The following is a 22,999-nucleotide window of genomic DNA, read 5'->3' as shown; positions in this document are numbered from 1 at the left end:
ATCCAAGCACCAAAAACATACCATTTTTTTTGTAAACTAACATGTCTGATTGTTGAAATTGTCACACAGGTTGCGCTTTAGTGCTATTGAACACGTTTTAGCGCTACCGACACTTTCTATTTTAGCGCTATTGTTCTTACAATAGGGCTATTGTCAAAGTTTCAGCGCTTTTGAAGTGGTTTTAGCACTTTTGTCATTATTCTGGCGCTATCGATAAACTTTTAGCGCTTTTGGCTCTCTGTCATTCCTGTTATTTCAGCACTTTTGTGTTAAAGAGCGCTTCTATTCAAACACAGACTAGCGCTATTGTAACAGAGAGTTGTACGAAAATTCCTTGTAACCAAAAACCAAAATTTTTTAGGCTTGTAGAAGCCCACCAAAACATGCGGATTTTTCTAACATATTGTCTTTCATGCAGGTTCTAATCTTTTTGTGCAGGGGAAGGAGTTAGTTTAGATGCTTTAAAAAGTTTCTTTTTTTTTACTTTCTTTTAACAAAAGTTGGTTAAAAAGAATCCATTTTTCCTTATTGCACAAGTTAAAATAAACCTCACATTTTATTTTGGAGTGCATAAAATGAACCTCAAACTTGTTTTTGGTGCTTAAAAAGAAAATTCATCTTTCTCTACTGCAAGGTAAAAAGAACAACTTCAAAATTTTTGCTTTCATTGCAAGGTAGGGATACATTTTGTTTTGGTGCTTAAAATCAACAAGACAAATTTTCTTTCTCGCATCAAACTTAAAAATCACAAGCCACACTTCACTTTTTGGGCAAATAAAAAGAACAATCCACTTGTTTTGGTTTTTGCAAAAACAAATTTTACTTCAAGCAAACGTGTTTTTCATTAAGTTGACCAAGATTTCCGAATTCTAGATTACAAAACACATTGCCTTTGAAGTTAAAAAGAACACCATGGCTATTGGAGCAACATCTCCAAATAGTTAGATCACATTTGAAATGGTGGATTGAAAAGAACAAGTGTCTTTCGTACTTGGCACACTTGTGCAAAAAAGTCAGTCGAGTGGTCCTACCTCTAACACACACTATCCTCTCCCTTGACTTTCGTGGTCCTAGGTGCAAGAGAAAAGTGTTAGTAACACTCAAAATTTTTATCTTTTTAAGAGAGGCCTGCCAAGGGATCGATACTCTTGGGAATGACCTCGAGTGGTAAATCCTTCGAGTTGCTATAAAAATCAGGTGAGAGCGAAAGCTGTAGCCTTGGGTATAGTTGTTCCTATAGTGTAACTGGCCGAAAGGACAAATGGCCCCCACCACCAGTTACAAGGCTCTTAAGTGAGTCACTGCAGAATGAACTTATGTCCAAAAACATCGAACATGACTAAACACCTTTAAGTAGTAGCCCACCCATTCTATTGATTGAAGATATTTGAGATATAATTTAGTGCAAGAGCATAGATGGTTTTGCTCCCAAGATACTCACCATACATATTTCCTTGAGTAGAAACATAGGTTTTTGAAAAGTCACTTGTGGCTTGATAAAAGTGGTGACTCCCCCATCATAGGGATCATCTATTTGTTATACTCGTGCAAGACTTAGTATATCACATCCTTACCTGCCACGACGGGATTCATAAGGTATGTAGTACCAAAGTTGAAGAAATATCAAGATGTGGGCTAAATTTATCACAACTGGCCATTTGACCTTAGGGATAAAAAGTGTTTGAAGTGTGTTCGTTTTAAAGACCAAGTGCAAATTGAGCCGACTTTAGGCTTTGGAAATACGCCTTAAAATACATCTAAAGGAAGGGTCATATACAAGTCCAAGGATTGGGTTGATCTAGACCCATACTCATTTGTGCCTTTTTAGGCAACATTCTGGTGTTTGTGTGCTTGCTTTGTTCTCTTGTCAAAGAAAAATCAGAAAATCACTTCCCAAAAACAAAGTATTCATCCAACCAAACATTTTTCAAAACAAACAAACACATCAAAAACAAAGTGCAAACAACAAAGAGTCAAAATTTTATGACCATTCTTCACATCTTGCAAAAAAAGAAGCGTCATCAGAATATCAACTTGAAAAGAAGACCATTGAGCTCAAAGGCTTTGATCAAAAGGAGGAAATTCTTCTATATAAATAGACAAATCTTTGTCTCACATAGAGTCTTTCTGCGTCACATGCGTCTCTACCTTCAAGGAAAAACAAACGAATTTGATTCCGAATCATTGAACCGCAGAGCTTTTATGCAATATAAAGCTCTGAGTTATCACAAAAACCAAGGAGGAAAGATTAATCCCAACTTCTTCCCAAACGTCTGTATCACATACAACACAGCTCGAGAAATACCACCAACACTCGAAAGGGAAGAGATAGAGTTTGTCCCATTTGTAACACAAAGTTTTTATTGAGGTTGAAAGCATTTTCATCCATCATCTCACTCATACATCATCACTTCATCATCAATCCATCCCAACTCTCAAAACATTAAGAGGTTCTTGTCCCAAGTTCTCTTTTAGATATTGCTTGAAATCAAACACATCACATCACTTTTTAGATTGTTTCTACATCTAGGATAGGCTCATCCTAAGAAACACATCTACGCAAGTTAAAACTAGTTCATGAGTGAATCCTCTCATTACTAGGTAGTTAAACCTGTAACACATCTCAGATTTCTCTACACCTTATCACATCAAAACTTATCAAACAAACAAGCAATTCAAAGAAAGGATTTTGGTTACATCTACCTTAAAAGTGTTAGAGATCCACATACCACACAATCCACCAATCATCAATTTCTCATTTCATCAAAAACTCATCATCATTTTCATGCAATTTCAACAAAAACTCATAAACAAAATGGCTCAAACCCGATCACAGTCACGACAACGAGAAATAGAAATAGAAGAAGAAGAAGAGGAAAATCTCAATGAATTCCAAGAAGCACTTGGAGGAAATGCGAATGACGAAAACCCAAGTACTCTTACTCCTGCCACAATAGAAAGGGCTCAGCATAACCCTCTCTTTAACAGATTGTTTGATGAAATACTTAGGAGCAATGCGGATGCTCACTTCTTAAGACTCGCTCAAGAAGGAGCAAAACTTCCCTCAGACTTTGATCTTGCCCAATTAAGACAAGCATCAGAAAGACAAAGTCGCCATGAAGAAGAAAGAGTTAGAGATCCCATCAGATATAACATTCCTCGAGGTAACCCACCACCTCCTCCTCCAAATGAAATGGAGATGTTGCGGCAACAAGTCAAAAATCTCGCCCAACAACTTCATAGTGGTGTCAAGATTAACCAATTCTCACTCAATGACATCTGTCACTATCCGTTTGATAGGAATCTTTATATGCCACCCTTTCCACGAGGATTCGAAACACCCAAATTCGAAAAATATAGAGGAAAGGGAGATCCTCGTGATCATGTCAGAGAATTTCATTCCGCTTGTCTTGAAGTGGCATATGAAGACACCTACCTAATGCGCCTTTTTCCCCAAAGCTTGGGAGGAACAACCACATCATGGTTTTCCTGACTACCAGGTGGCATTAGAACATTTGAGGAACTCATCCAGAAGTTTCTAGAAAATTACTCTCATAACATTGAACGCAACATCACCATGGCTGATCTGTGCAACACCAAACAAAAACCAGGTGAACAATTCTCAGTATTCCTGCAACGATGGCGTCAAATGTCTAGCAGACGTTCTCTTCAGTTACCTGAACGAGAACTAGTGGAAATATTCATTTCCAACTTAAACGAAGAAATGAAATTTCACCTGGATGTCAAAGACACAGACTCTTTTAATGATATGATCACCAAGGGTTTGAAGTGTGAACGGGCACTCATTAAGAAAGGACTCATCAAAATCTTTAATGAACCCAAAGATGGTCCTCGCCCACGCTTCAATAGCAATAAACCAAACTTCTGGAATAAAAACAAGAATATCGTCAACGATGGGGTTGTGGATGCCCGGACTATCCAAAATGCACAACCTGTGGTTCGATTTGCGGGACAAAATCCTCCACCTCAGAACAACACAAATGGTCCTACAAATCAAGGTCGCATCACATCTCATGATGAGCCTAGACCTCGTCAGCAAAAACAAAAACGCACATACACTCCCTTAGGGGAACCCATTGAAACAGTATTGCGACAACTCATTTCTCAAAATTTGGTCACTCTACCTAAACTATCAAACTATGAGCCTCAGGTCAAACCGGCATGGTGGAGAGATACTGAACACTATGAACTCCATCAAGGAAGAGGACACAAGACAAGTAATTGTCACTGAAAAGATCTTATTCAGGATCTTATTGACCGAGGAGAAATTGAAATTGAAGGACATGACCCAAAAACAACCAATAATGATCATCTGATGTTCAAAAATCCACTTCCATCACAAGATCAAAGAGGTCCTTCCACTTCCTGGCGAGGCACTGATACCACTGATTATATGCAGGCTGCGTATAATTACACTGTAAATCATCTGTATGATGCCAATGAACAAGTTGCAACTATAACCTTCAAAAATTCCAACTCAAAATGCAATGTTGTTACACGTCGCGGCAAAGTTACCATAAAGGCAGCTCCACAAGGCACCACCTCCATCCCAAAGCAGTACAATCTTGTGGAACAATTAGACAAAACCCCTGCCCTTATATCCATTTTAGAGCTTTTGCATCTATCGCCATCTCATAAAACTATCTTGGATCAAGCACTCCAAGAGGCGTCAGTCCCTGCAAACCTGAATACAGACCAATTTCAAGCAATGGTTGGAAGTCTAAAGTCATCACATTGTCTCACTTTTTCCGAAAGTGACAACTCTTCCTTCCAACAACCTCATAACGCTTCGCTACACATTGAAGGCTTTATCAACCAACACAGGATCAAGCGAGTCTTGATCGATAATGGAGCAGGCCTGAACATTTGTACACTACAGTTGGTCACAACATTGGGCTATGCGGTAGAATCAGTGGATCCTCGTAAGAAGATCACAATTAAAGCCTATGACGATGCAGAGCGTTCATCCAAAGGGGCTGTGGTACTACCAATCCGAGTGGGCCCTGTGGTAAAGCACATCATCTGTCAGGTTCTGGACCTTCCTCTGCCATACAATCTATTATTAGGGAGACCTTGGATACATGCCATGCAAGCCGTTCCATCTACCTACCATCAATGTATCAAGTTCCCACATAATGGTGCAGAGATCACAATCCTGGGCGATGCAAATCCCTTTGCGTACTGTCATAATATCAGCCATCAACCAGAGATTACTGTTCCTAATAATAGGGAAGCCATTTCCTCCACATCATATATAAGTCCAGCCTCTCTTGCCAGTTCAAACACCACTATACCGACGCAAGAAAAGCTTAAGATGAAAGTAGCAGAGGAAGGTCCTGGGGAATACAACTTGAGTCAACTATTTTGTGTGGGACAAATGCCCACTTCTCCTCGAACACATGGTAAACCACAACATTTACTCCAACAACCACTGATCATGCCAGCATGTGCTTTGACACCTTTCATCCTTGGAAAGAGTCAAGAAGAAGAAACCCAAGATGAGGACTTAGCGGAATGGATCTATAAAGATCCCATCACCACTGATATACTGCAAGTTAAGCTGCCTACAGATCAGTATGGCAAAGGTCTCCTCATTATGCAAAGAATGGGATATGATGGTCAGAGTGCTTTGGGATATTGCAAACAAGGATGACATGAACCTCTGCTGCCAGAATTAAAGCCCAAAGGTAATACAGGCCTAGGCTTTGAGAAAGAAATCTTTCCTAAACTCAGATTCAAAGGAAAACCCAGCAAACCATTATGTCAACCTACTGCAAAAAGGACACCTTTCATCATTAAAGCAGCCTCAAGCACCATCCCGACTGCCCATCGAGGCTCACAACCCCAAGACAACCATCTTCAAAACCAATCATCTCACCACTCAAACCAGTAATCCCATTCGCAGCAGCCATTACATCCATAGTACCATTAGCAGTAGCAACTGTATCAGAACCCGCAACAACATCTATGGTACCAGTAGTTCCCGCAGAAGCCACTGAGTCAACACTGCTGATACTTCCTGTGCCAGATTCTTTTATCCCCATCAAACTTCCTGTAGCACCGATCACTACAAAGGTACATCAACCAATCACACCTGCAGTGTTTAACTCAAAAGACATCCCGGTATGGTATAGCAATCGGATGTTGAAAAGTGATTCAGAGACCGACTCACATGAATGGGAATTTGATTCGGTACAACTTAACACTTCAGATGAGGAAGACACATCACCACCTCCACCACGCAAAGACATCCCTGTTTACGGAGAAGCACAGATAAAGACCACTTGGGTTCCTGAATTGGAAACATCTTCCACAGACCCTACGTCTCATCCTATGCCTGATTCTGACAGGGAGAGTACCATTGACGACCTTCACCATAACGTCTTAACCCTCACTGATGCATCTAACGAACTTAACCTAATCAATGAAGTAATGCCCATTATCCACCCTGAACTCATCGAATGGAACCAACCAAATTCCCCATGCCTTGACTTATTCCAAAACGATGAGGCCATCATTGACTTTTTGGAATTAAGGGATAACCTACCAAGCGGGGATCACAAAGCTGGATTCGTAGTTGAACTTAATAGCGCAACATACTTCGGGGCGGATGCCCAACCTTTCAGCTGCAAAAATATAACAATAAAACATGGATCTTTCAGTGAAAACCACACTGTGGCACTGTTTGATCTGACAAAAGTAAAAAGAAAGAGCGTATCTAATGGTGAAAACCTCCCTACTAGTACACAACAGGAACGATCAACGATTCTCATCGAGGAAACCAAAGAATACAATGTGGGGACTCCTGAAAATCCTCATATCATACATCTGGCATCTCTTCTCACTCCAGAGGAACAACCTAAATTTATAAAGTTCTTCCAGAAGTGTCAGATCAACTTTGCATGGTCATATGCAGACATGCCTAGACTTGATCCTAATTTAGTCATGCATCACCTCACCGTCGCAGAAGGAGCCAAACCTGTCAAGCAGAAACTTCGTAAGATGCATCCTCAAATCGTAGTGCTAGTCAAAACAGAACTCAAGAAACTCCTAGATGTTGGTTTCATTAGACCAATTGATTATGCAGAATGGATCTCTAATATTGTGCCTGTCGGCAAACCAAAAGGGGGCATCCGCATTTGTACTGACTTCAGAGATCTAAATAAGGCATGTCCTAAGGATGACTTCCCCCTACCAAATATCGACATCATATTGGATCTGACAGCAGGACATGCCATGCTTTCACTCATGGATGGCTTTTCAGGATACAATCAAATAAAGATCGCACCAGAGGACCAACATAAGACAACCTTCACCTGTCCATGGGGCACATATTGCTGGAATGTAATGCCCTTCGGTCTAAAAATGCAGGAGCAACCTATCAAAGGGCAATGACCACCATCTTCCATGACATGATGCATACGATGATGGAAGATTATGTGGATGACTTACTAGCAAAGTCACTCACCAGAGAAGGGCATCTCCAAATCTTAGATAAAATCTTTGATAGACTAGAACAATACCATGTTCGACTCAGCCCAAAGAAATGTGTCTTTGGAGTGACCTCCGGGAAGCTTCTAGGATACATTGTCTCAAGAAAAGGTATTGAGGTCGACCCAGCAAAGGTAAAAGCAATCATGAACATGCCACCTCCAAAGAATATCAGTCAGTTAAGGACCCTACAAGGACGACTTCAATCCATCTGAAGATTCATTGCACAATTGGCTGATAAGTGTCACCCATTCACACACTTGCTACACAAGAATATCCGCTTTCAGTGGGATGCCCGATGCCAGCAAGCATTTCAGACACTTAAAGACTATCTCATGAATCCACCATTGCTGATGCCACCAGATCCAAGTAGACCATTGTTACTCTATATCTCAGCAACAAGTACAGCATTGGGTGTACTACTGGCACAACATAATACAGAAGGAAAAGAGTGTGCTGTTTACTACATCTCTCGCACACTAGTGGGCTATGAACTCAATTACACACCTATTGAGCGAGCTTGCCTAGCAGTAATCCTGGCAGCCACTAAATTGAGACACTATCTGTTGACACACAAGGTACAACTCATTGCAAAGATTGATCCACTCAAGTATTTACTCAGCAAAGCAGCATTGACAGGCCGCTTGGCCAAATGGGTGATGATTCTAAGTGAATTTGACATCGAGTATGTAGACCGTAAAGCTTTCAAAGGTCAAGTTATTGCAGATCAGTTGGCCAATGCACCTCTCATAGGTGATCACCCTCTCATTTCCAATTTTCCAGATGAAGAGATATTCATGATCACAATAGCACAACCATGGAAACTATACTTTGATGGCTCGTACACTAGGCATGGCTCGGGGGCAGGCATTCTGTTTATCACACCCCAAGGTGACAGCATCTCGAAGTCTTACAAGCTCACATTTCCATGTACCAACAACATCGTAGAGTATGAGGCCTTGATCACGGGACTCAGGCTAGCCGTACAATGGAAATTATAAGAACTACAAGTATATGGCGACTCACAACTGGTCATTCGACAAGCAACAGATGAATATCAGACAAAGGATGATAAACTCATGCCATATAAGCAAATGGTGGACACTCTAAAGACATCATTTATTACTATCACCTTTGAGCAAATACCAAGAGATCAAAATTGAGCTGCTGACGTTATGGCTACCATCGCATCTCTCCTAGATCTTCCACAAAATTCAACACGCTACGAGTTCTTGGTAGAACAGCTTTGGATTCCCGCTTATGATATCCCCGAATCTGAAATGATATGTCACCTTGTCGGTTTTGAATCCCCATGGTACGGTGAATTCTACACCTATCTCCGCGATCACACCCTTCCTCCCAACCAATCGAATAACCAACGTAAAACCTTCATTCACCAAACCGCTCGATATACCATTATTGCTGAAACCCTATACCGCTGTAGTCTTGATGGTACTCTCCTTCGATGTCTGGAACAAGATGAGGTAACAAAGGCTTTGGAAGAAGTACATGAAGGCATTTGCGGGACTCACTCAAGTGGTCCATCACTAGCCAAGAAACTCCCGCGCAATGGATACTATTGGCCATCTATGGAAAAAGATTCCTACTACTTTGTCAGGAAGTGCAAGAAATGTCAAGTTCATGGCGACCTGATACATGCACCAGCTCAGGAACTGCAACCAATCACAACACCATGGCCTTTCTGTCAATGGGGCCTTGACCTTGTGGGTAAGATTCATCCATCTTCATCTAATGGCCATAAATTCATTATTACCGCCACTGAATATTTCACAAAGTGGATCGAAGCTGTTCCACTTACCCAAGTCACCGGCAAGTAGATCACCTCATTCGTCCTCAATTACATCATCTGCCGGTATGGTGTACCCATGTCCATCATCACAGATAACGGTCTTCCTTTCAAAAATCAGGATGTCCGTGAACTCTGTGAGAAATTTCACATCCAACATCGCTTTTCCACTCCCTATTACCCACAAGGCAATGGTCAGGCTGAAGCCTCCAATAAAAACACATTGAGGATCCTAAAGAAGATAGTCAATGATGCCGGTCGTGATTGGCACGTTCAACTGAATCCAACACTATGGGCATATCGCACTAGCATTCGGACCCCTACAGGCGCAACTCCTTATTCATTGGTCTATGGTGCCGAAGCTATCTTACCTATTGAGGTGGAGATACCATCACTACGGGTTTCCTTGCATAATCTAATAGATGATGAAGCCTACAGAGTATCCCATCTTCAGGACTTAGAGTTACTAGATGAGAAGCGACAAGCTGCATACAACCATCTCAAAGCCTATCAGCAGCGCATGAGCAGAAGCTACAATCACCGAGTTAGACCTCACACATTTGAGGTAGGTGATCTTGTTCTTCAAGAGAATCCTCACAACCAACCAAATAGAGAACATCAAGGCAAGTTTGAATCAAACTGGCTGGGCCCATATGTTGTCACTGCTGTGTTCGGGTCCGGGGCATATCAGTTGGCTACATCAGAAGGAGAACCACTTGCAGATCCAATCAATAGCATGCACCTAAAATGGTTTTATACCTAAGGTGTACAGAGCATCAGGGTCCCCTACATACCAGAAAATACCAAAAACATTTAGAAAAATGTCCTGAAGAAATACAAAAACATTCAAAAAAGTAAAGAAAAATCATGCATCCAAATGGTGAACAAACACTCCGGTGGCACCTTGGGTAAGTACGACGGTGAAAACCTAGCAAACAGGTGCCACTCGTAAAGGCTATGGCTCCATTGTCTTTCAGACTTGTTGCAATCACATCCACTTCATACATACATCCATCCATCCAAAACCATGGCTTGTTATTTCTCTGCAATTATGATCGTACTCCATACATCTTGTATCCCGCTTTTTCATAGTCATGTCTAAAACTGGGGGCAATGCCTTTAACCTATTGATGGAAGTGGATTCTACATTGTCTTATGATTCATTAAGTTCTTCATTCAAGCAATCATCAAAATACCAAAAACATTGGAAAATGTCTCACAAAATCCAAAAACAACGAAAAACCATCGAAAATAAACAAAAACATGGCAACACCTTGTACATACTCATCCATGCAGATACCAAAACAAACATTGACAAACTACTCACAAAATGACCACTTAGCAATCGACCACACAATCAACATCAACACTCAAAACTGTCTTCAACAAGGATGCATCCTTCCTTACCAAAACAAAGACAAAAGTGACGTTTCTTTGACAAGAAAATTATGTTAAGCTATCAAATACTTGGTTGATTTGTGAGTACAATCGTTCGTTTATCTGTATCAGGATCTTCCAGCATTGTTGTGTATCTTCGACACATTATTTCGATGAAGTTTTGGGGCATGTACTAATGGTGTCTACGTGGGAAGCTCACTAAGCTATGTGATCATAGGCAAAAATACAGTCATAGATCACTATGGCTTGCTGACTACAGCGTATACCTCGACCATATAGGCATGAATCATTACCAAGGATCCTTATTCTTTATTCTTTATGTATATACTGTTTGTTTGTAGGTACAATGCTCATTCTTTAGTTCCTCCTCATCCAAATCGGATAAAGGTTTTATCTCTTAGTATGGTATGCACTTGTCTCAGGATATGATCAACCTAAGATCAAGGAGGACGATCCAAGTCATGCATGAATGGAGATAATCCTTGTCTGTTCCACAAGCAATACTCTGGTCGACTTGACCCTTATATCAAGTCGTTTGTATTAACTTGCTATATAAAATCCATGAAAGGAATACTCAGGTCATCTTGAATCATTATGTCAAGATGCTTGTATTCTCTTCCAACATTTTAAAGCTCAATGATGAAAATAGAGCACTATGGATCGTCCTTTCATCTCATCTATTTATATCTTGCATTCCGTTGCATATCACCCATTCATTCATTCATATGTAGGTTTTATATGCAAAAGTGACCATTAAAACTGATCTTGGATACAATCACGACCGAGTACTTTGATACATCATCAATGCATCGCGCAAAGTCTTACAAACCTTGCATTCCTCTTGATCATATCATCCTCGCATTTAGTTGCATCTTGCATTAAGAAACATTCATGTCATTTTTAACTTTGCATGTAGTTCATTTTTGACATTAATTTTCATTAAACATTTACATCATTGCATCAATTAATAATTAGATTCATTCGTGGGATTAAATTGTCTTTGATTGTTTTAAATCATTTCCTAGGCATTCATTTAGTATCAATTATCCATCATCATTTTATCATCCTTTATCATTTACTATTGTAGACACTCATTTATTCATTTAGTGAGAAAGTGCATTTATTCATCCATTAACTAAATATCTTATAATGTTCATTTTAGGATTCATTCACATTGCATTCATTTATCCTCTTTTTAATTGCATTAAGGTGCAGTTATTAAAACATTAGTTATAGTATCATCACATTATCATTTATACTTAAAACATATTTAAGCATTTAGAATCATAAATCCCTTTGTTTACAGAACATTGGTTTTTAACATTTTATATCCATTATATATATGCATTCATTTAAACATTATCATATAAACATTTGTACTTTACATTTTGTTTATCCATATTGCATTTATTTAACAAACATCTAGATGCATATTCATCCATAAACATCATTCATTCGACCATTGCATTAACATCATCACATAAATCATCTCATCATTATATTGCAATAGGAAACACCAAAATCCTGTTCATAAATCATCATAAGCATACATCATCATCATGGCATTACATACATACAACATTACATAAAAAATCGAACAAATCATACATATATAAACCTGCATTCATATGTCAGTATCATCATAAAAACATGCATATATAAGAAACATCTCATCAAATGCATACATGTGCACACATCCATCTAAGCCATAACTCATCATCCTGCATAAACATCCATATAAATCAAATGCATATCATCAAAATATGGGATCTCCTCATATATCTCATCTCATATATCAGAGTACAATGAAGTCTACAAAATCGGCTACCAAGAGCCATCCAAGATACAGTCCAAAAAATAATAAACAATGATACAAATACATATATGCATGAATGCTCTCTCAAATGCCACTCTGGCCCGATGCTGTCCCAACACCTCCACTTGCTCCACCACTAGTGCCTGCACCCCCTGCTCCATCTCTCCGTGGAGGCCTCATCGAACCACCACTCCCTCCTGCATCCCCTGATCTCTCCCGCCTCAAAGGACCCATCACTCCCCCACTGCTCTGCATCCTCTGCGATCGCTCTGATCTAGTCTACCGCATCTGAGTATAACTGAGAGCTCATTGACTCACTGGCACCACCTGCTCATATAAACCCCGCCAGTACTCTATCTCAGCCTGTGCTCGTCCAAACTGCCTCATAGCCTCCCCTGTAGGCCCCTGTGCTCCTACTCCAACCCGGACTCTCTCCTGCAGCTCCGCCAATCTCTCCACTGCAGTATCCCTCTCCCGCAGCACCACCGTCAGCTCTGACTCTCATGCAAATAGCTGCACATCCCTAGCTGCCACCTCCACCTCCAAATCCTCTATCCAAGTCTGCAAGCGTACTATCATGTGATCCCGCAGATCTCCAGTAGCTCCCCCCTCGGTATCCATAGCTGCCTCCCCTGCACCACCCTCTCCAGTAGTCCCCTCTCCTCTGTCCATCGGGATCTCTCTCTCCATCCCCCTCCCACTCAGCTGAACTCCTCCTGGTATCAATGGTCCCTGAGATATCTGTAGAGGCAGTCCACCTCTCCCTCTCTGCTGACTCCGCATCCCCAATCCTCCACCTCCACCACCTCCTCCACCTCCTCCTCCACCTCCACCACCTCCTCCACCTCCTACTCCTCCTCCTCGACCTCCGGCCCTGTCCCCTCTCATCCTCAAACGCTGGGATCGGCTCTGCTGGATCCGATATCTGTGGGATCGGGTGTGCTACCCAGTACTGCGTATACTCATCTATCACCCCTGCATCAACAACCCTCGATCATAGGTCCCATGGCCTTGCCTGCAGTGTTCGTAACTCTGCCAGTGCCTGATCATAAGGTAGCACTGGACCCCATGCATACCTCTCTCGAATCACCCGCGCATACTCTCCAGATCCACTGGGCAGTCCCTACTGCCGTCCGAACTGCCTCATCACTCTCCCGGGCACCTGACTCTCTACATGGTATGAGGTCCTCCCAATGAGGAATCGGGTCATGAAGACATACAACAGTGCCTTTGCATCATCATCCCATGGCTCACACTCCAAGTATGGCCGCCATATCATTGCATCCAGGTCATCCAATGCCCGCTGCCACCACTCTAACTTCCCCAAGTGGGGCTGACTCATCATGCCACTGTACATAAACATGTATGGCTGATCCACTGCACGGAATCTGAGACTCACCGGTCGAGTCACTGGTAGATGCTCCCAAGCCCAAATATGTAGCAGCGTCATGCCCACTGCTAAGGAACCCCTCCCCCGGTACACTACCTCATGCAGCTCCTGGTACATGTGCGCCAGCATGCACGACCCCCATGCAAATCGGGTCCCCTCGGTCATCATCATCTCGATAACCTGCCCCCATCCCACCACCAAACCATGTGAACACCTGTCTAGACACAGCAGTCCTCCCACGATCCCTGACAAAACTGCTGGAAGTGGCTCATATAGTGCCGCTATATCCTCCCACGCAATCGAGCCATCATTAATGAAAACATCCTCATCAAAAATCCTCTGCACCGAAAGAGTCCCCTAGGATCTGTCATATGTGACCAGCTCCCCTCGAATCGAAATCCGAAGGATGCGCCACACATCCTCCAAGGTCAAGGTCATCTCCCCCTGTGCTAAATGCAAGGTGCACGTCTCACTGTGCCACCGCTCTGCCAGTGCTGTGATCAATCCGTGATTCATACGAATCACGGGCATGTGCATCACCTCGTATAGACCAATCGCGGCAATGCAATCAATCTTCGCCTGTGTCAATCGGTCCCGCAACCCCTGTGTCGCAGGATGCCGCTCGCATAACTGCAACACGCGCAGCTCCTCCTGCACATAGACATTCATCAATCACCATCAGTTGTTTTGTTTTCAAACTTTCTTAAGTTTAAACCTAGACTATCAACAGATACTTTGATCAAGTATCTTCGGGTCTCAACAGGTAAGCAATCATGGCCACCTAGACTTCAATAGGCATTTATCCTAAAACAAATGACCTAAGTCTCATCAAGCTACTATGGTTCAAAACAACTCCCACTTCACATTGCCAACCATCAATCATTGGCATCGGGAGATTTTCTTCATCCAAACTAAGCCATCTCTCTATCCTAAGACAAAAGCGCTATTCTACCAACAAAAGTATTAGTTTCTCAACAATAGCGCTACAACCCTAACAAAAGCGCTCAATCAGCTATACAACAGCGCTAAAACTGCAAAAGCGCTAAAACCCTTATACAATAACACTACTTGAAATCAATAGCGCTCAATTAAGCCCACAATAGCGCTACTTAATCAATAGCACCCAAACTTGCCTACAATAGCGCTACTACCGATCAAAAGTGCTCAAACAATGGCTCAATAGCGCCATTGCGGCGCAGTAGCGCTGATTCATGGAGCAAAAGTGCCAAAACTGAAGTTCCAACGCTCTTGCTCCGACTTGACTTGGACTCAGCTAAAAACCTATCAAAAATGCATAAAAATTAAGTTTTTGAATTTGCCTACCATTGGTCCGTAGTCATCTGGGCGCTGGAACCATCGGACTCGCTCGAATCTGTGCTCGGTGATCGGAATCGGCATCCTAGCTGTTGCTCGCTCCTCCAAACGTCACTATCAGAGCTCTCGTTTTCAAATGGTCGCGGTCACAAATGATCCTGTTTTCGCCCATTTCACCCCATTTATACCCTTCGCCGTCACCGTAACTTCTCCCCGCTCATCGCCGTGGTCCCCGTGAACTTTCCGAGCCCCTCATTTCTCCATTCTTCCCCCATTTTCTTCTATTTTTCACACACGTTGCTAACTCCTTCTCTTCTACCACCTCGCCAATTTTCATTCTTTTTCGAGAGATCGCCCGATTTTTAAAAAAAATTTCGGCCCATCTCTCGAGGGGGCATACCACCCATTAAATTAATATTTTATGGGGCATTTTCTTCACACCAATTTTTCTTTCTTTGAAACGACGCGATAAACCGCACCGTCTCAAAGAGGGGCAAATGTAGTCACACAAATCTGTCCAGCTTAATTAAATAAATATTCGCTATTTATTTGATTAAAAATCCACTAGCCACTAGTTAATTAAATTAATATTTAATTAATTCCTCTCCAAACATTATTCTATTAATTAAATAAATTATTCAATTTATTTTAATTAATTCATTAAACCAAATACAAATAATTAAATAAATAAAATCTATTTATTTAATTAAATCCCCCCATTCCTCTTTTAAATAAATTAAATAAAACATTTATTTAAATCATTATCCCCATCCCACTTGCATTTTCCTACAAATGCAACTTGCACACATTTATTGAAATAAATGAATTTTTATTTTAAATAAAATCCTATTTTCCCTCACCCACCAAACCCACTTGCAAAATCTAATCCCCTTCTAGATTCTTCTAACCCCTTCCTAATTAGCCTAATCCATCCCCTAATTATTGTCACATTCCTAAGCAAAATGGAGTCACTTCTCAAAGACTCCAAAGTCTTTGAAAAACATTTAATGCTTTGTGTGTTCAACAAATTAACCCCCAAAGTCTTCCAAGACCACTAATGGCTCTTACATGACCATTTATGGCTCTTACATAACCATTTATGGTTATTTCAAACTTGTCCCCCCAAACATTTATTGTTTTGACCATATTCATCCATTTCACATTTGCACAAGAGTTTATCCTTTGGATAAAAGCTTTATTCTTTGAATAAAGAGTTTATTCATTCAACTAACCTTGACTTTAACTTCCAAAGTCATATCAAGCATTTAATGCTTATTCCCTCCCCTCTCAACCTATCTCACATTGACACTTGTCATCTTGGGATTGGGTTGAAAGCCTTCACATGGATTTGAAATCATTCAATCCTGACCCTTGTTGAGATTGCTCAATCTCAACCATCCATTGCTCCATTTTCCCTATAAATAGAGCCCATTTCTTCATAATCCAGATCCTGAAAACTTGTATGCATTTAAGCTATAGGCATTTTTAGAGAGCATTTTAGCATAATTATCTAATATCTTGTCTTTTTGATAAAATAAATCATTTTAGCATCAATAGCATAATATTAGTTTTTCATTTTACATTTGGAGCACAATACTACAATCTCAATCCTCCATAAGCATCCATAGTGCAAAAAGCTGCTGAGAGCTACACTATTTTGGAACTTGGAGAGGAGAGGAACAAGGGAGAAAGGATTCAAGGCCATGCTAAGAGGCATTTGGAGATGTCTCGTTATCTTTGTTTCTTTAGTTAGATATATTAGCATGTTTTTAGTGTCTCTCTTGATATGTCTTTTTAGATTAGTTTTTGATTGACTAACACTAACCATCTTTTGGTTTTTTGTGTGTTGTTTGTCATTTGCTAACCTTGTCCATTTAGGAAGGCATCAGAAGGGTTTACCGAGTTGATTTATCAATTACTGAGGTATGCTATGAGCAAGGTAATTTCATATTGAGCACATAGAATCTGCTATAACATTTCAGATGTAAAGTTGCAAATATTTGTAAAGATTTTATTGAATCATTTGAGTTGTAATAGAAACCTTTAACAGGGTAAAAGACTACAAAGTCTATAAATTGTAAAGCCTTTAACCAGGTACAACATTTTGTATAAGTGTTGTAAAATCCTTTAGCAAGGTAGATCTAAAGATCTTGATACTTCTAACAGGGTAAGCTATCAGAAATAGCTAAACATGTAGCTCTAACTGAGCAACCTTTATTATTGCAGTAGTGAAGTTGTGGGTGCCATCCCCACTGCAGTTTTTCTCTCTAACCAGGAGTTTCTGCGTAACCAAAATATTTGTGTTATGGAGTGAAATGTGTATGAATGTTACTTCTATAATTATGTGTTAGCTTTATATTATGAGATCGACAGTTTACAGTTTATGTTTATCAGTAAGATTATTTTTGAAGAAAAGTTTTGGAGTACTGATTCACCCCTCCACTCTTAGTACATTATCTTCCTTGTTGGACCTAACAATTGGTATCAGAGCTTCAATCTTGGAAAAGGGTTTAACAACCTAAAGAAAAAGATCTTATCAATGGAAGGCTACAAACAATCTCAGAGAATTGTGAATCTTCAAGAAGAATTGGATCATGCTAATCAAGTGATTGCAGATATGCAGAGACAAATGCAAAGGTCACTGAAAGTCAGAAGAAGGTTGTTTGATGATTTATAGGACTCTCAAGAGTTGGTGGAACAAATTGAGACATCATCTGAGAACAGTATATCAGAAGAGACTGAAGAAATAATTGGAGAACTGAAAGAAAAGAACAAAGCACTGACTGAACAACTGAAAGCAATGAAAAGAGAACATGAGAATTTCAACACATAGTTGACTGAAAATATAGATGCATTAAGAATAGCTGGGGATATAATAAGAGACATGCAAAGGGAAAAACAACAGCTAGAAGCATTGGTGTCTGAAAAGAATGATGAAATCACAAGAATGACTGGAATTCAACATAATCTTTCTGATCAATTGGATTATACACATCATGAAACAAATCTAAAAGAAAATGAGAATCAAGCATTGAAACTTGAATTATCAAGATTGACCAATGAACTTGAAGCAAAGAAGAAATCAAAAGAAACACTGAAGAAAAGCTATGAAGCATCAAGGATGTTGGAGGAGCAACTAAATATAAGAAGACCCAACAAAGATGCAGGACTCAGTTACAAATAAAAAAACTCTACCGAGAAAGGGATCAACACCACCAAGAGAGGGGAATCATCAAAGCAAGTTGGAAACAAGGAGAACATCAAAGGAAAGAAGCCTATTTGCAACTACTGTGGAAAACAAGGACATACTGCCAACATGTGCCAAATCAGAAAAGGTAAGCAACCGAATGTCACTAGGTCTGATGGTTATTGTTACAATTGCAATAAGTATGGTCACACATCTAAAAAATGTAGGACAAAGTCTGCTAGCAATTTTCAGAAGCCAAAATTCAAGGGATTTTGCAAAAACTGCAATAGATATGGTCACAGTACCGAGAAGTGTTGGTTTAAGCAGAAAAACTATATGAGGTCTTCACACCAAGCAAATACTAGAAGCTACCGAACTCACATAGATCTTAACCGATAGTATACTGAAGTACCATGGGATTACAATACAAGAATATGGTGTGAATGTTGTGGAAGATATGGACATATAAATGCCAACTGCATGATAAGGTTTGAAATGAACAACCGAAGATCATGGAGAAATCCTGGAATGGCATGCTTTCATTGTCATAAAGTTGGACACTTGGCTAAAGATTGCAGAGATCAACCCAGAGGAGATAATGAAGAGATAAAAATAAAACTACAAAAAATCTGGAAAAAGAAGGAAAATGTGTCAAAAAATGAAGAAAGCACGTTACCTACTGAGTTAGGTGCATCTACCTCAAACTAATCAGTAAAGGTACGAAGGGACTGCATTCTCTCAAAGATTATATCTTAATAGTTTCTATTTTATCATATACTCAATTTCAAAATCTACATAAGCTAAGATGCATTAGCAAGTTTGGAATTCTATCTAATCTTTTGAAGTACCAGAGAAGTCGGTAAGTACAGGAACCCTGTCTAGTCGGTAAAAGAGTAAAAGCAAAGCTAATCGGTTTAGTGGAACCGAGTGCATTTAATTCTTTCTTACCTAATTGCACAAAGCCCGATAAGGTAAAATGTGTGCTTAAAGCGTTTCGCATGGTCATTTTACACTCACAAGTTATCAAAGAGCAGAGCTAAGTGATTCAAAAGCGATCAAACATCTCTCGAGCAAATTTTAAGGTATTTATACAGCAAATCTCAACGCATTTTTAAGCCAGTTAATTGACCAGTATCAGTTGTGAACATCTGCATTATATTTACTAAGTCGAAGAGTGTTTTTCTGTCAAAGTTAAAACCCTAAGCTCTTTTGTTAGTAGAAATCCAAGTTTGAAATGGCTCCTAAGTTACAAAACCCAGTTGTAGTTGAGACTATTGAGAAGCCCTCACTGAAGTATTCCTTACCTCCTAAGATAGCATCTGTAACCCGACGATAAAACTTCATTTTCTCTTATTCCGAAAAGGGTTCTATTGGTTGAAGATGTCAGATTCTACACTAAGTGTCGTGTTGAAGAACTAGGTCATACCGAGATCAAGGACATGTATGATGAGCTATGCACCGATGGTATCCTAGATGGCAAGTATGAGCATATCAAAGTCAAGGGATTGATCGAAGCCCTAACCTATCCTTGAGTTTTCAAACCCCAATGGGTTAAACTTGTTTTTAGTAGAGTTCATGATGACTTTATGTGGTTAGAGGAGCAACCGTTCAAAATCACCAAGGATATCATCCACATAATAACCGGTTACCCTATATTCGATCATGCCCGTGCACAGAAAATGATTCCACATAAGGAATTAATAACTTTAACCAGAGTTGAGTTTGATTGCAGAGGTCTTAAATTGAACAATGTTATAGATGCAGAGCTAAAGTTTGCAATTAGAGTCATCCGTTATTGTTTCTTTCAATCAGCAAAAGAAAACAGTGTACCATGTGCAGCTGCAGATTTAGCTTACAAAATTGTGAAGAAAGGTATGAAGATTGATCTATGTGAAGTGTTGTTGAAAAAGCTATTTGAAAATCTCAACACTATAAGGAAACCCAAGAAGAATAACTCGACAAACACACTAAAATTTGGGTCACTCTTAGTGTGCATGTTTTTCTATTTTCAAAAATTCTTCCCATTAGTCGGTAACATAGTCTAGGAGTTACACCGACCAATCACCCATCAAATAAATGATTATATCAATAAGCTAGGTGATAATTTCAATGAGATAATGGATGATTACTTCATCAAATTTCAGGAAAAGATGCATAACAGGTACAGGATCCCACCTCAGTTAGTGGAGAAATATAAGGATGATATATGTTTTGAAGTGGACACCGACTACTGCTATGTCAATGCAGTAGAACCCAGAACTCAATCTCTACCGTCCATGGGTTATGAAATTGATTTTGATATTCCTCAACAACAGATAGATGCCTTTATGGCACTTCCAAGGCACTCTACTGAGCTTAGATATGGTACCTATGAAGAGGTAAAAGAGAAGGTAAAGATGAGCATAGTAGTACCGAAGGCTACAAGAAAAGCCACTAAAATGATAAAAGACTTAACGGAGAAATTTGGAGAAGGTTCTACCTCCACACCTACTAAGTCAACAAGTAGGAAAAATGATCAACCTTCAATAGATGAAGAATCTGAAGCTCAGGAAGCAACTATCACTTTGAGCACATAGTTGCCAAAGGGCAAAATATTGAAAAGGAAGAAACACGATACACCTAAGGTATCACCGACTCCACAAGTCAAAAGACCTAACACTAGATCATCTGCAGTGTCACCCAGTAAGAGGCAAAAAACTGTTGAATTGCCTAAGGTTACTAAGACTTATAGAAAGTCAACCAGGAGACTCATTTTGAATAAGGAGTCAAGTGACACAAAATCTGAAGACAAAAATAAATTTTAGATTGTCAAAAGCACAAAGGAAGATGTACACAGTGTTGACAACTTTTGTGCCAATTTGATTCAATATGGAGGATTTGGGTCATTTAGGTATGTCAAATATGACTCTCAAACAAAAGAAGAAAAGAGGAAAATAGAAGAGTCAGTTGTATGTACACTTCTAAAATTCTGAGTAGTTCCATTGGAAGTAACTGACTTTCTTCCAAAAGCATTATAGTCTCATATTGACAACAGATGGAAATATGCTATGGACTCGGAGAAGCAGATAAGAGAAAGAGTCTTGGTACATCTCTTTCCAGACATGTTAGTAGAAGATATAAGAAAACATTTGAAAAACTACCAGACAAACTTTCAAGTGAAGCAAAGAGCCCTGAAAATGATGAATGGCCTTTATCTTGAAGTTGAAAAGGAAACCAAAGAGAAATGGCAAGAAATCTTCAGAATTCAGACTGAAGAAACTCAAAGTGAAATGGAAATTGTTGACATTACCAAGCAAGATCCTGCCTCAACTATTCAATAAGATTAGGATGTCATGGACACTGAGGCATAGGAACAAGAGATCATAGAAGGAAATGCATATGCCAAACTGGTATCAAGTGAATCAGTTTTGGAACAAGTCAAGTCCTATGCTCCGGTAACTCAACAACTAATCACCGAGCAACCTCAGGACACTAATCAAGGCAAAGAGGGTCAACAATCTACAAAAGGGGAATCTACTTCTTAGGCCACCGAGGAAGAGACTTCTCAAGCACCTACATGCACTGAAACTGTTGCTACTGAGACCCTAAGAAAGGAATCACTGAAGGACTCATCAAAGGCTAAGGAACCGATAAAAGTGTTGTCTCTACCGAGCAACCTACCGAGGATGAACAAGCCTCCAAAGCCATTGTACTAGTTCAATAGGTGAAAGCCTCACCATCTAAAGAAAAGAAAGTGAAGAAGCATAGTTTTAAGGTAGATTTGTCAAAACCCATTGTGTTGCCAAATGTTGACATCTCAAAACTAAAAGGGCAAGCACTTATTGAATTCAGAGAACTATGCAAAGCCAAAGCAGAACAAGAAAGACAAATGGCTATTCAGAAGAAAAACCGAGTACTTCAGAAGGTTAAAGCATTATTAACTGACATGCTACCTGAAGCTACCGTGAATAAAGATGTTGCCATCCATATGCAACTGGATGAACTACTCACTAAATTAGAAGCATCAGGAGTAGACGCATCTGAATACCTTAGCAAGCTGAAAGAAAAAGAGCTAACTGCCAAAATGATTGAAGAAGTGCAGAAGGCCATTGCTATAGGTAAAGTCAAGCTTATTGGATTTATTGCTGAGTTGTCCCCTCAACTCAAGCACATTCTTTATTTATTCCAGAAATTATGTACATTTTCATTATTTATTAAGGATATCAAGCATAAGACCAAAGTTATTGAAAAGGAGATCACCGATCTCTCCAATAAATTGACCACCGAGCCAAATTTTGTTCAGAATTTCTATACCAAGTGTAAAGCGGAAAATCGCGATCGAACCCTAGTTGCTCTCCCCTCTTCCAACTCCAAGGAGAGAGAAGGGAGATTCACTAGGGTTGATGGTTTTCACTTAGGGGAGAGACTTTACATTCAAAAGAGGGGTTGAAACCCACAAGATCCAATCCCACACAATGCAAGATTGGATGCTAAATGTGTTTCAAGGGTTAAGAAAGCAAGGCTACCCTCTTTTGTAAAGAATGTTGATAGAAGAATTAAGCTAGGCATGCATAGAAAGTGAGAAAGATTCACTTA

This window comes from Cryptomeria japonica, chromosome 1 (assembly GCF_030272615.1).
Source record: "Cryptomeria japonica chromosome 1, Sugi_1.0, whole genome shotgun sequence".
Lineage (NCBI taxonomy): Eukaryota > Viridiplantae > Streptophyta > Pinopsida > Cupressales > Cupressaceae > Cryptomeria > Cryptomeria japonica.
The sequence above is the reverse complement of the archived record's forward strand: the minus strand, read 5'-3'. Positions refer to the sequence as shown.